This window comes from Oncorhynchus gorbuscha, linkage group LG15 (assembly GCF_021184085.1).
Source record: "Oncorhynchus gorbuscha isolate QuinsamMale2020 ecotype Even-year linkage group LG15, OgorEven_v1.0, whole genome shotgun sequence".
Taxonomy (NCBI): domain Eukaryota; kingdom Metazoa; phylum Chordata; class Actinopteri; order Salmoniformes; family Salmonidae; genus Oncorhynchus; species Oncorhynchus gorbuscha.
In genome coordinates this window covers 19,645,436-19,662,578 of record NC_060187.1, presented here as the reverse complement: position 1 = coordinate 19,662,578, position 17,143 = coordinate 19,645,436, and the positions used below count along the sequence as shown (strand labels likewise).

At 44.5% G+C, this 17,143-nt stretch overlaps 1 protein-coding gene across 1 annotated transcript in view; it reads right to left on the bottom strand.

The window, feature by feature from the left end:
• igfbp3 (insulin-like growth factor binding protein 3) overlaps nt 1–17,143 on the bottom strand; it is a 67,999-nt gene that overhangs the window by 3,616 nt on the left and 47,240 nt on the right. The window lies entirely within an intron of this gene.

Genomic DNA, 17,143 nt, shown 5'->3' with positions numbered 1-17,143 from the left:
TGGACAGAGAGGGGAAAGAGGACAGAGAGGGGAAAGAGGACAGAGAGGGGAAAGAAGACAAAGAGGGGAAAGAAGACAGAGAGGGGAAAGTGGACAGAGAGGGAAAGAGGACAGAGAGGGGGAAGAGGACAGAGAGGGGAAAGAAGACAGAGAGGGGAAAGTGGACAGAGAGGGGAAAGAGGACAGAGAGGGGAAAGAGGACAGAGAGGGGAAAGAAGACAAAGAGGGGAAAGAAGACAGAGAGGGGAAAGTGGACAGAGAGGGGAAAGAGGACAGAGAGGGGGAAGAGGACAGAGAGGGGAAAGAAGACAGAGAGGGGAAAGTGGACAGAGAGGGGAAAGAGGACAGAGAGGGGAAAGAAGGCAAAGAGGGGAAAGAAGACCGAGAGGGGAAAGTGGACAGAGAGGGGAAAGAGAGGGGAAAGAGGACAGAGAGGGGAAAGAGGACAGAGAGGGGAATGAAGACGGAGAGGGGAAAGTGGACAGAGAGGGGAAAGAGGACAGAGAGGGGAAAGAGGACAGAGAGGGGAAAGAGAACAGAGACGGGAGAGAGGACAGAGAGGGGGAAGAGGACAAATAGGGGAATGAAGACCGGGAGGGGAAAGAAGACAGAGAGGGGAAAGGGGACAGAGAGAGGAAAGAGGACAGAGAGGGGAAAGAGGACAGAGAGGGGAAAGAAGACAAATAGGGGAAAGAAGACAGAGAGGGGAAAGAGGACAGAGAGGGGAAAGAGGACAGAGAGGGGAAAGTAAACAGAGAGGGGAAAGAGGACAGAGAGGGGAAAGAGGACAGAGAGGGGAAAGAAGACAAATAGGGGAAAGAAGACAGAGAGGGGAAAGAGGACAGAGAGGGGAAAGAGGACAGAGAGGGGAAATAAGACAAAGAGGGGAAAGAAGACAGAGAGTGGAAAGAGGGCAGAGAGGGGAAAGAAGACAGAGAGTGGAAAGAGGACAGAGGGGGGAAAGAAGACAGAGAGGGGAGAGAGAACAGATAGGGGAATGAAGACGGAGAGGGGAAAGTGGACAGAGAGGGGAAAGAGGACAGAGAGGGGAAAGAGGACAGAGAGGGGAAAGAAGACAGAGAGGGGAAAGAAGACAGAGAGTGGAAAGAAGACAGAGAGGGGAGAGAGAACAGATAGGGGAATGAAGACGGAGAGGGGAAAGTGGACAGAGAGGGGAAAGAGGACAGAGAGGGGAAAGAGGACAGAGAGGGGAAAGAAGACAGAGAGGGGAAAGAAGACAGAGAGTGGAAAGAGGACAGAGGGGGGAAAGAAGACAGAGAGGGGAAATAAGACAAAGAGGGGAAAGAGGACAGAGAGGGGAAAGAGGGCAGAGAGGGGAAAGAAGACAGAGAGTGGAAAGAGGACAGAGGGGGGAAAGAAGACAGAGAGGGGAGAGAGAACAGATAGGGGAATGAAGACAGAGGGGAAAGAGGACAGAGAGGGGGAAGAGGACAGAGAGGGGAAAGAGGACAGAGAGGGGAAAGAGAATAGATAGGGGAATGAAGACAGAGAGGGGAAAAAGGACAGAGAGGGGAAAGAGAAAAGATAGGGGAATGAAGACAGAAAGGGGAAAGAGGACAGAGAGGGGAAAGAGGACAGAGAGGGGAAAGAGGACAGAGAGGGGAAAGTGGACAGAGAGGGGAAAGAGAACAGATAGGGGAATGAAGACAGAGAGGGGAAAGAGGACAGAGAGGGGGAAGAGGACAGAGAGGGGAAAAAGGACAGAGAGGGGAAAGAGGACAGAGAGGGGAATGAAGACAGAGAGGGGAAAGAGGACAGAGAGGGGAGAGAGGACAGATAGGGGAATGAAGACAGAGAGGGGAAAGAGGACAGAGAGGGGAACGAGGACAGAGAGGGGAAAGAGGACAGAGAGGGGAAAGTGGACAGAGAGGGGAAAGAGAACAGATAGGGGAATGAAGACAGAGAGGGGAAAGAGGACAGAGAGGGGGAAGAGGACAGAGAGGGGGAGAGGACAGAGAGGGGAAAGAGGACAGAGAGGGGGAAGAGGACAGAGAGGGGGAGAGGACAGAGAGGGGAAAGAAGAGAGAGAGGGGAAAGAAGACAGAGAGGGGAAAGAGAACATTATTTAACCAGGAAGGGCTCATTGAGACAACATGAAAAACTGCAAGTAATCTAGTAAAAACCACTGAATTCACAAGAAAATACTACATTTAAAAAATAGCAAATTAAAAACATTGACAGGTCAGGGAATCAGCCTCAGCATCATTCATCAGTGATTTAGAAATACCAATCGGGACAAGTTCTTCCAGTTAAAAAGTATTTTGTAATGTGTTCCAAGACGATGGAGCAGAGTACATAAAAGCCCTTGTACCAAATTCAGTTTGGACATTTAGAACAGTTAGCAGGATAAAGTCCAGCGAACGAAGAGAGTACCCACCACATTTCTGAACAATAAAAATGCCCAAATAAAAAGGTAGTAAACCCAAAATGGCTTTGTAAATAAAAGTATACCAGTGCCCGAGCCTACGAGTGACAAGAGAAGGCCAGCCAACCCTGGTACACAAAGTGCAGTGGTGCGTAAGGGTTTTGCAAATAAAATAAATCTAAAATAAATCTCAAAGTGCCATGGTAAATTGATCTCAAACACTGAGTGGAAGCATTCATATATAAACTATCCCCATAGTCTAGTAAAGGCATAAATGTAGCTGATACTAGCCTCCTTCTGGCTTCAAAAGAAAAACAGGCCTTATTCCTAAAATAAAATCCCAATTTCAGTTTACATTTTTTTTCCACCTTTATTTAACCAGGTAGGCTAGTTGAGAACACCTTTATTTAACCAGGTAGGCTAGTTGAGAACACCTTTATTTAACCAGGTAGGCTAGTTGAGAACACCTTTATTTAACCAGGTAGGCTAGTTGAGAACACCTTTATTTAACCAGGTAGGCTAGTTGAGAACACCTTTATTTAACCAGGTAGGCTAGTTGAGAACACCTTTATTTAACCAGGTAGGCTAGTTGAGAACAAGTTCTCATTTGCAACAGGTAGGCTAGTTGAGACCTGGCCAAGATAAAGCAGTTAGCAGTGTGAACAGACAACACAGAGTTACACATGGAGTAAACAATTAACAAGTCAATAACACAGTAGAAAAAAGGGGAGTCTATATACAATGTGTGCCCAAGGCATGAGAAGGTAGGGGAATAATTACAATATTGCAGATTAACACTGGAGTGATAAATGATCAGATGATCAGGTACAGGTAGAGATATTGGTGTGCAAAAGAGCAGAAAAGTAAATAAATAAAAACTGTGGGGATGAGGTAGGTGAAAATGGGTGGGCTATTTACCAATAGATTATGTACAGCTGCAGCGATCGGTTAGCTGCTCAGATAGCTGATGTTTGAAGTTGGTGAGGGAGATAAAAGTCTCCAACTTCAGCGATTTTTGCAATTCGTTCCAGTCACAGGCAGCAGAGAACTGGAACGAAAGGCGGCCAAATGAGGTGTTGGCTTTAGGGATGATCAGTGAGATACACCTGCTGGAGCGCGTGCTACGGATGGGTGTTGCCATCGTGACCAGTGAACTGAGATAAGGCGGAGCTTTACCTAGCATGGCCTTGTAGATGACCTGGAGCCAGTGGGTCTGGCGACGAATATGTAGCGAGGGCCAGCCGACTAGAGCATACAAGTCGCAGTGGTGGGTAGTATAAGGTGCTTTAGTGACAAAACGGATGGCACTGTGATAAACTGCATCCAGTTTGCTGAGTAGAGTGTTGGAAGCGATTTTGTAGATGACATCGCCGAAGTCGAGGATCGGTAGGATAGTCAGTTTTACTAGGGTAAGCTTGGCTGCGTGAGTGAAGGAGGCTTTGTTGCGGAATAGAAAGCCAACTCTTGATTTGATTTTCGATTGGAGATGTTTGATATGGGTCTGGAAGGAGAGTTTGCAGTCTAGCCAGACACCTAGGTACTTATAGGTGTCCACATATTCAAGGTCGGAACCATCCAGTGTGGTGATGCTAGTCGGGCATGCGGGTGCAGGCAGCGATCGGTTGAAAAGCATGCATTTAGTTTTACTAGCGTTTAAGAGCAGTTGGAGGCCACGGAAGGAGTGTTGTATGGCATTGAAGCTCGTTTGGAGGTTAGATAGCACAGTGTCCAATGACGGGCCGAAAGTATATAGAATGGTGTCGTCTGCGTAGTGGTGGATCAGGGAATCGCCCGCAGCAAGACCAACATCATTGATATATACAGAGAAAAGAGTCGGCCCGAGAATTGAACCCTGTGGCACCCCCATAGAGACTGCCAGAGGACCGGACAGCATGCCCTCCGATTTGACACACTGAACTCTGTCTGCAAAGTAATTGGTGAACCAGGCAAGGCAGTCATCCGAAAAACCGAGGCTACTGAGTCTGCCGATAAGAATCTGGTGATTGACAGAGTCGAAAGCCTTGGCAAGGTCGATGAAGACGGCTGCACAGTACTGTCTTTTATCGATGGCGGTTATGATGTCGTTTAGTACCTTGAGCGTGGCTGAGGTGCACCCGTGACCGGCTCGGAAACCAGATTGCATAGCGGAGAAGGTACGGTGGGATTCGAGATGGTCAGTGACCTGTTTGTTGACTTGGCTTTCGAAGACCTTAGATAGGCAGGGCAGAATGGATATATGTCTGTAACAGTTTGGGTCCAGGGTGTCTCCCCCTTTGAAGAGGGGGATGACTGCAGCAGCTTTCCAATCCTTGGGGATCTCGGACGATATGAAAGAGAGGTTGAACAGGCTGGTAATAGGGGTTGCGATAATGGCGGCGGATAGTTTCAGAAATAGAGGGTCCAGATTGTCAAGCCCAGCTGATTTATACAGGTCCAGGTTTTGCAGCTCTTTCAGAACATCTGTTATCTGGATTTGGGTAAAGGAGAACCTGGAGAGGCTTGGGCGAGGAGCTGCGGGGGGGGGCCGGAGCTGTTGGCCGAGGTAGGAGTGGCCAGGTGGAAGGCATGGCCAGCCGTTGAGAAATGCTTGTTCAAGTTTTCGATAATCATGGATTTGTCAGTGGTGACCGTGTTCCCTAGCCTCAGTGCAGTGGGCAGCTGGGAGGAGGTGCTCTTGTTCTCCATGGACTTCACAGTGTCCCAGAACTTTTTGGAGTTGGAGCTACAGGATGCAAACTTCTGCCTGAAGAAGCTGGCCTTAGCTTTCCTGACTGACTGAGTGTATTGGTTCCTGACTTCCCTGAACAGTTGCATATCGCGGGGACTGTTCGATGGTATTGCAGTCCGCCACAGGATGTTTTTTGCTGGTCGAGGGCAGTCAGGTCTGGAGTGAACCAATGGCTGTATCTGTTCTTAGTTCGGAACATGCTTATCTGAAATGGTGACGAAGTTACTCTTAAAGAATGACCAGGCATCCTCAACTGACGGGATGAGGTCAATGTCCTTCCAAGATACCCGGGCCAGGTCGATTAGAAAGGCCTGCTCACAGAAGTGTTTTTAGGGAACGTTTGACAGTGATGAGGGGTGGTCGTTTGACTGCGGCACCGTAGCGGATACAGGCAATGAGGCAGTGGTCGCTGAGATCCTGGTTGAAGACAGCGGAGGTGTATTTGGAGGGCCAGTTGGTCAGGATGACGTCTATGAGGGTGCCCTTGCTTACAGAGTTAGTGTTGTACCTGGTGGGTTCCTTGATGATTTGTGTGAGATTGAGGGCATCTAGCTTAGACTGTAGGACTGCCGGGGTGTTAAGCATATCCCAGTTTAGGTCACCTAACAGAACAAACTCTGAAGCTAGGTGGGGGGCAATCAATTCACAAATGGTGTCCAGGGCACAGCAGGCGGCAACAGTGAGATACTTATTTCTGGAGAGAGTAATTTTCAGGATTAGTAGTTCAAACTGTTTGGGTATGGACCTGGAAAGTATGACATTACTCTGCAGGCTATCTCTGCAGTAGACTGCAACTCCTCCCCCTTTGGCAGTTCTATCTTGACGGAAGATGTTATAGTTGGGTATGGAAATCTCTGAATTTTTGGTGGCCTTCCTCAGCCAGGATTCAGACACGGCAAGGACATCAGGGTTAGCAGAGTGTGCTAAAGCAGTGAGTAAAACAAACATAGGGAGGAGGCTTCTGATGTTGACATGCATGAAACCAAGGCTTTTTCGATCACAGAAGTCAACAAATGAGGGTGCCTGGGGACATGCAGAGCCTGGGTTTACCTCCACATCACCCGCAGAACAGAGAAGGAGTAGTATGAGGGTGCGGCTAAAGGCTATCAAAACTGGTCGCCTAGAACGTTGGGGGCAGAGAATAAGAGGAGCAGGTTTCTGGGCATGGTAGAATATATTCAGGGCATAATGCGCAGACAGGGGTATGGTTGGGTGTGGGTACGGGTACAGCGGAGGTAAGCCCAGGCACTGGGTGATGATGAGAGAGGTTTTATCTCTGGACATGCTGGTTGTAATGGGTGAGGTCACCGCATATGTGGGAGGTGGGACAAAGGAGGTATCAGGGGTATGAAAAGTGGGACTAGGGGCTCCACTGTGAACTAAAACAATGACAACTAACCTGAGCAACAGTATACAAGGCATATTGACATTTGAGAGAGACATACAGCGAGGCATACAGTAATCACAGGTGTTGAATTGGGAAAGCTAGCTAAAACAGTGGGTGAGACAACAGCTAATCAGCTAGCATAACAACAGCAGGTAAAATGGCATTGACTAGGCAACGGGGCCGACAGATAAATCAAACAAGCAGAATGGAGTACCGTGATTAATGGACAGTCCAGCGTGCATCAGCTATGTAGCCAAGTGATCAGAGTCCAGGGGCAGCGGTGGATGAGGCAGGGGGGCTGGACTGGCGGGTGTTATCCAGGTTTTTTTATTTTTTATACAGTGACTAAGTAGCTTGTAGCTAGTTAGCTGATTCGCTTCTGGAGGTTCTTGAGTGTGTTCTAAAAATTCAAAATAATAGCGATTCCGTATCACATTGGGTGAGGCAGGTTTCCGGAAGGTATAAACAAATTTTAAAAATCGGGAAGAGATAGAAAGTATATATGGGCCACTGCGATGCAGACGGTTAGCAGGCCTGTGCTAACAAGCTAACAGATTAGCAGGCCAGGGTAAACAAGGTAGTAGTTAGCGGACCTGGGCTAAACAAGCTAGCAGTTAGCATGCCGAATTAGCAAGCAAGGAGATAGCGAGGGCTAGAGAGTTAGCCTTTGGAGGACGTCGCGATGGGGTGAGTCTGTTTATTCCTCTTCATGCAGTGACATCGGTAGACCGGTCGTGGATCCGGGTATAGAAGCCCAGGAGGATGCTAGGAACACAGGAGCTCTGGCCGGGCTAGCTTCAAGCTACGTGGGTGGAAACGCTAGCCAGGAGTAAACAACCAGGGTTGCGGTTTAGCTCGATAGCTAGTTGTGAAGATCCAGCTGAAAAAAAAATGTTCCGTTTGCGGAGAGAATCCGGGGGTAAAAAATAAATAGGTCCGTTATGCTCTGGTTAGCGTCGCGTTGTTCGCACTGGCGAGAGCTTTCCGAGCTAAAGGTTAGCTGATGACCGGTTAGCTGAAGACCGCTAGCATAGCTGATGTTTAGCTGGCTAACTTCAGTTGAGGGGTTTCGGTTCCGAAGTAAATATAAATACTTTAGGAAAAGGAGCTACATTGGGTGAGGCGGATTGCAGGAGAGTATTTGGAAGCTTAGGTTTAGCAAAATGTTTTTAAAGATATGTGAAGAAAAATATCTAAAACGAAAAAGAGACGGTATTTACAGATATTTACAGAGAGACGATACGAGAGGACAACTTACTGCTACGCCATCTTGGAGCTAATAAAAGAGGCCGTCATCATTTAAAATTCCAAGATATTGCAACCTCAATCTCCTTGCCCTGACAGGTAGTAATAGGTGAAAGGTTCAGAGGTCTTTTTCTTGCATTAGATAACACCATTAGTTGACTTTTGTCAGTATTGAGGATAAGCTTCAATTGACACAAGGTATGTTGAACAGTATAAAAAAACATTTACATGTTCTGGAAAGCTTTTGTAAGAGACGAAGCACAGTGGTAAATAACAGTATCATCAGCATAAAAATGAAGTTGTGCATTTTGGACATTTTTGTCTAAATCATTTATATAAATAGTGAATAAGAGAGGACCAAGTCCATAGCCTTGGGGCACACCATTCAAGACAGACAATTTAACAGACTTAAGCCCATCAAATTGAGTGCACTGAGTTCTGTCAGACAGACAGTTAGAAAACCATGTAACTGCATGCTCCGAAAGACCTACACTCGACCAGCTCTGCCTTAGTATAGCATGATCAACTGTATCAAAAGCCTTAGAGTGATATCATTTAAAACCTTCATGGCTGCTGTAATTGTGCTATGCTTCTTCCTGAAGCCTGGTTGGTACATTGATAAAATAGAGTTAGTAAATAAAAAATATTTTAGCTGTTCACTTACAAGGGTTTCAAGTATTTTCACCAGGGGTGACAGCTGTGAGATTGGCCTATAATTATTTAAAAGAGTTGGATCTCCCCCTTTTAAAAGTGGTAGGACAAATGCTGATTTCCAGATTTGGGGAATTTCATTACATTCCAGGGTTAGATTGAACAGATATGTAAGTGGTTCAGCTATGAAATCAGCTGCCAGATTTAAAAAACAGGGATCCAAAAGTTCAGGACCTGCAGGCTTTCTCTGATCTAAGGATTTCAGCACTGTATGTACCACCTGCACTGAGAATGGCAAAACACAGCCTACCAGATGATACAAAGTGCTCATTGAAACAATTCAGCATTTCAGGTTTGTCATAAACAGCAACAGAGTCCTTCAAAACACATGACGGTAATTCATTAACATTACTGTTACCAGACATAGACTTAATAGCCGTTCTAGGGTCATTCAGGTTATCAGTGGTAACAGACATAAAGCATTCAGACTTGGCCTTCCTAAGAAGAAAATAGCACTTGTTTCGTAACTGCCTAAAAATAAGGCAATCAGCATCAGAACGTGATTTCCTTGCTTTAGCCCAGGCTAGATTACGGTCGTGAATAATACAAGACAGCTCAGAAGAAAACCATGGATTATCCCGCCCTTTAACCCTGAACCTGCGGAATGGGGAATGTTTGTTTACTATTTGGGAAAAACCATCATGAAAGAATTTCCAGGCAGTTTCCACATCAGGGATAAACTCAATCTGCTCCAGTCAAAATAAAACAAACCATGAAAGAAAACCTGCTCATTAAAACCCTTCAGATTTCTCTTACGAATAAAATGTGGGTTTGTCTTAGGAACCTTAGTATTTCTAACAGCAACAACAGCACAATGGTCATTACAAAAAACACTAACCGCAGAATATTTACGTGGAACATTTGTCAATATCAAATCAATCAGAGAAGATTTATCTGGGCATTTAAGATGTGGGCGAGTGGGTGAGTTAATCAACAGGGTAAGATTCATAGAATTACAAAACATTTTTAAATCATCAGACACCGGCTTTAACCAACACCAGTTGAGATCACCAATCAAGATCATTTCCCTGTAAAGAAGTTTAGACATAAGGTGCGTCAAAGAAGAAAATGCATCACCGAGAGCAGAGGGGGGTCTTTAACAGCCAATCACAGTTATAGAGAGTAGAGGAGGGTCTATAACAGCCAATCACAGTTATAGAGAGCAGAGGGGGGTCTATAACAGCCAATCACAGTTATAGAGAGCAGAGGGGGTCTATAACAGCCAATCACAGTTATAGAGAGCAGAGGGGGGGTCTATAACAGCCAATCACAGTTATAGAGAGCAGAGGGGGTCTTTAACAGCCAATCACAGTTATAGAGAGCAGAGGGGGTCTATAACAGCCAATCACAGTTATAGAGAGCAGAGGGGGGTCTTTAACAGCCAATCACAGTTATAGAGAGCAGAGGGGGTCTATAACAGCCAATCACAGTTATAGAGAGCAGAGGGGGGTCTATAACAGCCAATCACAGTTATAGAGAGCAGAGGGGGTCTATAACAGCCAATCACAGTTATAGAGAGCAGAGGGGGGTCTTTAACAGCCAATCACAGTTATAGAGAGCAGAGGGGGGTCTATAACAGCCAATCACAGTTATAGAGAGCAGAGGGGGTCTATAACAGCCAATCACAGTTATAGAGAGCAGAGGGGGGTCTATAACAGCCAATCACAGTTATAGAGAGCAGAGGGGATCTATAGCAGCCAATCACAGTTATAGAGAGCAGAGGGGGTCTATAACAGCCAATCACAGTTATAGAGAGCAGAGGGGGTCTATAACAGCCAATCACAGTTATAGAGAGCAGAGGGGGTCTATAACAGCCAATCACAGTTATAGAGAGCAGAGGGGGGTCTATAACAGCCAATCACAGTTATAGAGAGCAGAGGGGGGTCTATAACAGCCAATCACAGTTATAGAGAGCAGAGGGGGTCTATAACAGCCAATCACAGTTATATAGAGGCACTTTGAAACCTCAATATTCAAAGCAAGATATTCCAGCTGTTTACAAATAGTTTCAGACTTTGCCACACCTACATGGAATTTAGATTTGACATATATAGCCACACCCCCACCTTTCTTAACCCGATCAGTGCGATAAACATTGTAACCACTTATACAAATATCCTTATCAAAAACAGACTTGCTGAGCCAGGTTTCAGAAAACACAATTACATAAATCAGTTGATTTAGCCCAAATCCTAACCCCATCAATTTTTGACAACTGCGTACATTTAAATGAAAAATACCAAAACCAGATCTTGATTTAAAATCAGAGGGGGTTTGGAGACATTGCATATCAGGGCCAGGGTTAGGTTGCACATTACCTGATATCAACAAAAGAAGAATAACTAGGCACCTCTGTTTAATAACCTTGCATGGCTTCTCTTTTTTAAGAGACCTACTGCAAGCACATTCTACAAGTGAGTTTCCAGACAATACAAAACAGTCATTTAAAACCATTAGACTTTGGTAGTGACACACATTAGTACTGTACACATCATGCCACAAATACCTCAGGACTTGGATGAGTTGACCGAGTGAAAAAGAGCGAGTTCCTGCAGACAAAATGTCTAATGGACGGGAGAGCACATTGTCAAATGTCCTCACCCAGTGACAATGTTCGTTTTCTCCAGAGTTCAGTAAAGTCAGTGCACAAAGCAATACCACGAAAACTGACAGCGTGTATGTATGAGTCTGAATGTGAGTGTTTGCGCGTGTAAGTAGATTGGGTGTTGACGTCGATAGAGAGAAAGGGTTGGGGATTGTTGAGCTGCCACTGACAGCCAGGCGAAGAGCAAAAAGGAGCCGTTTGGACAAGACACCTGCAAACGAAGGAGGAACTCAGGCCAGCCAGAGATAATGTAATAATAACACCTGTCTTCCACAGCCACCTGCCAGACTGTGTGTGCTTGTGTGTGTGCCCCATTGCTAACCTCAATGTCTCTCTCTCTCTCGCTCTCGCTCTCCTTTCTCAACTTGGATGATTATTAAAATCGTGTGCAGGTCATGCCTCAGCAGAACTCAAACATCATATCCCCGGGCAAGAATGTGTGTGTGGTTTAGTTTCACTATCCCTGTGGGGACCAGAAGTCCTGAGGATATTTCGCTGGTCCCCACAAGGAAAATGGCTTTTTTAGGCTTAGTGGTTAGGTTTAGGGTTAGGTTAGCGTTAGGGGAAATAGGATTTTGAATGGAAAACAATTGTTTGGACATCACAAGTAAAGCAAACATTTGTGTGTGTGAGTGAGTGTGTGAGTGTGTGAGTGTATATATATATATGTATGTATGTATGTATGTATGTATGTATGTATGTATGTATGTATGTATGTATGTATGTATGTATGTATGTATGTATGTATGTATGTATGTATGTATGTATGTATGTATGTATGTATGTATGTATGTATGTATGTATGTATGTATGTATGTATGTATGTATGTATGTATGTATGTATGTATGTATGTATGTATGTATGTATGTATGTATGTATGTATGTATGTATGTATGTATGTATGTATGTATGTATGTATGTATGTATGTATGTATGTATGTATGTATGTATGTATTTCAATGTTTTCTCTCTCTGAAGGGTTCTGTGTATCAGGCTTGCGGGATTCTAAAGTAAGTTTTTAAGTCTGTGGGGCCATGCTGAGAAAAAAGAGAGAGAGAGAGGGAGGGAGGGAGGGGGAGGGAGGGAGGGAGGGAGGGAGGGAGGGAGGGAGAGAGAGAGAGAGAGAGAGAGAGAGAGAGAGAGAGAGAGAGAGAGAGAGAGAGAGAGAGAGAGAGAGAGAGAGAGAGAGAGAGGGAGGGAGAGAGGGAGAGATAGAGAGAGAGATAGAGAGAGAGAGAGAAAGGGAGGGACGGAGGGAGGGAGGGAGGGAGGGAGAGAGAGAGAGAGAGAGAGAGAGAGAGAGAGAGAGAGAGAGAGAGAGAGGGGAGGGAGAGAGAGAGAGATAGAGAGAGAGATAGAAAGGGAGGGAGGGAGGGAGGGAGGGAGGGAGGGAGGGAGGGAGGGAGGGAGAGGAGAGAGAGAGAGAGAGAGAGAGAGAGAGAGAGAGAGGGAGGGAGGGAGGGAGGGAGGGAGGGAGGGAGGGAGGGAGGGAGGGAGGGAGGGAGGGAGCCTTCACTATAGTGAATCACTAAAACAATACAGAAATACACTACGGAAAAAGAAGGAACAGCATGTCAGAAATCAGCTCAATGCAATTGACTCTAACCACTTCTGGAAAAATTGGAAAACACTACACAAACAACAACACGAAGAATTATCTATCCAAAATTGAGATGTATGGGTAAACCACTTCTCCAAGAGCAAAAACATATACATGATCAAATACAGATCTTAGAATCAACTATTAAAGACTACCAGAACCCACTGGATTTTCCAATTACATTGAATGAGTTACAGGACAAAATAAAAACCCTCCAACCCAAAAAGGCATGTGGTGTTGATGGTATCCTCAATGAAATGATCAAATATACAGACAACAAATTCCAATTGGCTATAGTAAAACTCTTTAACATCATACTTAGCTCTGGCATCTTCCCCAATATTTGGAACCAAGGACTGATCACCCCAATCCACAAAAGTGGAGACAAATTTGACCCCAATAACTATCGTGGAATATGTGTCAACAGTAACCTTGGGAAAATCCTCTGCATTATCATTAACAGCAGACTCGTACATTTCCTCAATGAAAACAATGTACTGAGCAAATGTCAAATTGGCTTTTTACCAAATTACCAAACAACAGACCATGTATTCACCCTGCACACCCTAATTGACAACCAAACAAACCAAAACAAAGGCAAAGTCTTCTCATGCTTTGTTGATTTCAAAAAAGCCTTTGACTCAATTTGGCATGAGGGTCTGCTATACAAACTGATTGAAAGTGGTGTTGGGGGTAAAACATACGACATTATAAAATCCATGTACACAAACAACAAGTGTGCGGTTAAAATTGGCAAAAAACACACACATTTCTTCACACAGGGTCGTGGGGTTAGACAGGGATGCAGCTTAAGCCCCACCCTCTTCAACATACAGTGCCTTGCGAAAGTATTCGGCCCCCTTGAACTTGCGACCTTTTGTCACATTTCAGGCTTCAAACACAAAGATATAATACTGTATTTTCTTGTGAAGAATCAACAACAAGTGGGACACAATCATGAAGTGGAACGACATTTATTGGATATTTCATACTTTTTTAACAAATCAAAAACTGAAAAATTGGGCGTGCAAAATTATTCAGCCCCTTTACTTTCAGTGCAGCAAACTCTCTCCAGAAGTTCAGTGAGGATCTCTGAATGATCCAATGTTGACCTAAATGACTAATGATGATAAATACAATCCACCTGTGTGTAATCAAGTCTCCGTATAAATGCACCTGCACTGTGATAGTCTCAGAGGTCCGTTAAAAGCGCAGAGAGCATCATGAAGAACAAGGAACACACCAGGCAGGTCCGAGATACTGTTGTGAAGAAGTTTAAAGCCGGATTTGGATACAAAAAGATTTCCCAAGCTTTAAACATCCCAAAGAGCACTGTGTAAGCGATAATATTGAAATGGAAGGAGTATCAGACCACTGCAAATCTACCAAGACCCGGCCGTCCCTCAAAACTTTCAGCTCATACAAGGAGAAGACTGATCAGAGATGCAGCCAAGAGGCCCATGATCACTCTGGATGAACTGCAGAGATCTACAGCTGAGGTGGGAGACTCTGTCCATACGACAACAATCAGTCGTATATTGCACAAATCTGGCCATTATGGAAGAGTGGCAAGAAGAAAGCCATTTCTTAAAGATATCCATAAAAAGTGTCATTTAATGTTTGCCACAAGCCACCTGGGAGACACACCAAACATGTGGAAGAAGGTGCTCTGGTCAGATCAAACCAAAATTGAACTTTTTGGCAACAATGCAAAACGTTATGTTTGGCGTAAAAGCAACACAGCTCATCACCCTGAACACACCATCCCCACTGTCAAACATGGTGGTGGCAGCATCATGGTTTGGGCCTGCTTTTCATTAGCAGGGACAGGGAAGATGGTTAAAATTGATGGGAAGATGGATGGAGCCAAATACAGGACCATTCTGGAAGAAAACCTGATGGAGTCTGCAAAAGACCTGAGACTGGGACGGAGATTTGTCTTCCAACAAGACAATGATCCAAAACATAAAGCAAAATCTACAATGGAATGGTTCAAAAATAAACATAACCAGGTGTTAGAATGGCCAAGTCAAAGTCCAGACCTGAATCCAATCGAGAATCTGTGGAAAGAACTGAAAACTGCTGTTCACAAATGTTCTCCATCCAACCTCACTGAGCTCGAGCTGTTTTGCAAGGAGGAATGGGAAAAAAAATTCAGTCTCTCAATGTGCAAAACTGATAGAGACATACCCCAAGCGACTTACAGCTGTAACAGGTAACTTCCACAAAGCTGTGAACGATCTGAGAGACAAGGCAAGAAGGGCATTCCATGCCATCAAAAGAAACATAAATTTCAACATATCAATTAGGATTTGGCTAAAACTACTTGAATCAGTCATAGAGCCCATTGCCCTTTATGGTTGTGAGGTCTGGGGTCCGCTCACCAACCAAGACTTCACAAAATGGGACAAACACCAAATTGAGACTCTGCACACAGAATTCTGCAAAAATATCCTCTGTGTACAAAGTAGAACACCAAATAATGCATGCAGAGCAGAATTAGGCCGATACCCACTAATTATCAAAATCCAGAAAAGAGCCGTTAAATTCTACAACCACCTAAAAGGAAGCGATTCACAAACCTTCCATAACAAAGCCATCACCTACAAAGAGATTAACCTGGAGAAGTCCCCTAAGCAAGCTGGTACTGGGGCTCTGTTCACAAACACAAACACACCCTACAGAGCCCCAGGACAACAGCACAATTAGACCCAACCAAATCATGAGAAAACAAAAAGATAATTACTTGACACATTGGAAAGAATTAACAAAAAAACAGAGCAAACTAGAATGCTCTTTGACCCTACACAGAGAGTACACAACGGCAGAATACCTGACCACTGTGACTGACCCAAAATTAAGGAAAGCTTTGACTATATACAGACTCAGTGAGCATAGCCTTGCTATTGAGAAAGGCCGCCGTAGGCAGACCTGGCTCTCAAGAGAAGACAGGCTATGTGCTCACTGCCCACAAAATGAGGTGGAAACTGAGCTGCACTTCCTAACCTCCTGCCCAATGTATGACCATATTAGAGATACATATTTCCCTCAGATTACACAGATCCACAAAGAATTTGAAAACAAATCCAATTTTGAAAAACTCCCATATCTACTGGGTGAAATTCCACAGTGTGCCATCACAGCAGCAAGAAAAGGGCAACCAGTGAAGAACAAACACCATTGTAAATACAACCCATATTTATGCTTATTTATTTTATCTTGTGTCCTTTAACCATTTGTACATTGTTAAAACACTGTATATATATAATGACATTTGTAATGTCTTTATTGTTTTGAAACTTCTGTATGTGTAATGTTTACTGTTAATTTTTGTTGTTTTTCACTTTATATATGCACTTTGTATGTTGTCTACCTCACTTACTTTGGCAATGTTAACACATGTTTCCCATGCCAATAAAGCCCTTGAATTGAATTGAGAGAGAGAGAGAGAGAGAGAGAGAGAGAGAGAGAGAGAGAGAGAGAGAGAGAGAGAGAGAGAGAGAGAGAGAGAGAGAGAGAGGGAGGGAGGGAGAGAGGGAGGGAGGGAGAGAGGGAGATATCTAAATAGAGAAAGTGGAGAAAGAGGAGAAAGAGATCTAATGAGAAAGAAGGCTTGAGAAGGTGAACATGGAGTTGCTATAGTATTTACCAAGGCCAGTTGGAGGGCCGCAGGGTGTTTTATATGTTGTTTTTTCAATACAAGAGCAAGGTAATGTTGATTTGAAAGTATTTACTTCAGCATCACTCTGTAGCGTGCATACAGCGCCATTCAGTGCATAGTAAGTCATGCTTAACTTGGCTCACTAGTACTATATAATATCACACTCAGATACACATAACAGCAGCGCCATCTATTGACTTGGCGACATCTCGTAACATCTTCCTTTACCGAACAAATGAAGACCATAGTCAGTGAAAACAAAAACAACTAACTGTGTTCTTATTCAAGTACCTTCAATAAGCATCAACTTTAAAGTCAATACAAAAAATACCAAAAAAGTCAGATTAAATAACCTAGTCTCTGGAGTATCTTACAGACGGCCTGATATTTGTCCTGGTTCTGGTGTGTCTCAACGTGATATTTTCAGGCAGTGGTTCTGCTTCCATATCAGCTACCTGTTTTTCATCACCTGCGGGGATGTCGGGTTTGTTCCATGGTCCCCAGCCATCCTCATCCGTGTTTGTTTGGTGATTGTTCGGGGGGATCCTGAGTTGTTCAGTCACTGTTCAGTCTTTTCTGTTTCTGCAGTATTTTGGAACCATTCACTAGTACTTCATACAACCGTTCACTGAGTTGATCAGTGCATATTATGCCCAGTGTCCAAGTGTTTGCTGAGTTGATCAGTGCATATTATGCCCAGTGTCCAAGTGTTTGCTGAGTTGATCAGTGCATATTATGCCCAGTGTCCAAGTGTTTGCTGAGTTGATCAGTGCATATTATGCCCAGTGTCCAAGTGTTTGCTGAGTTGATCAGTGCATA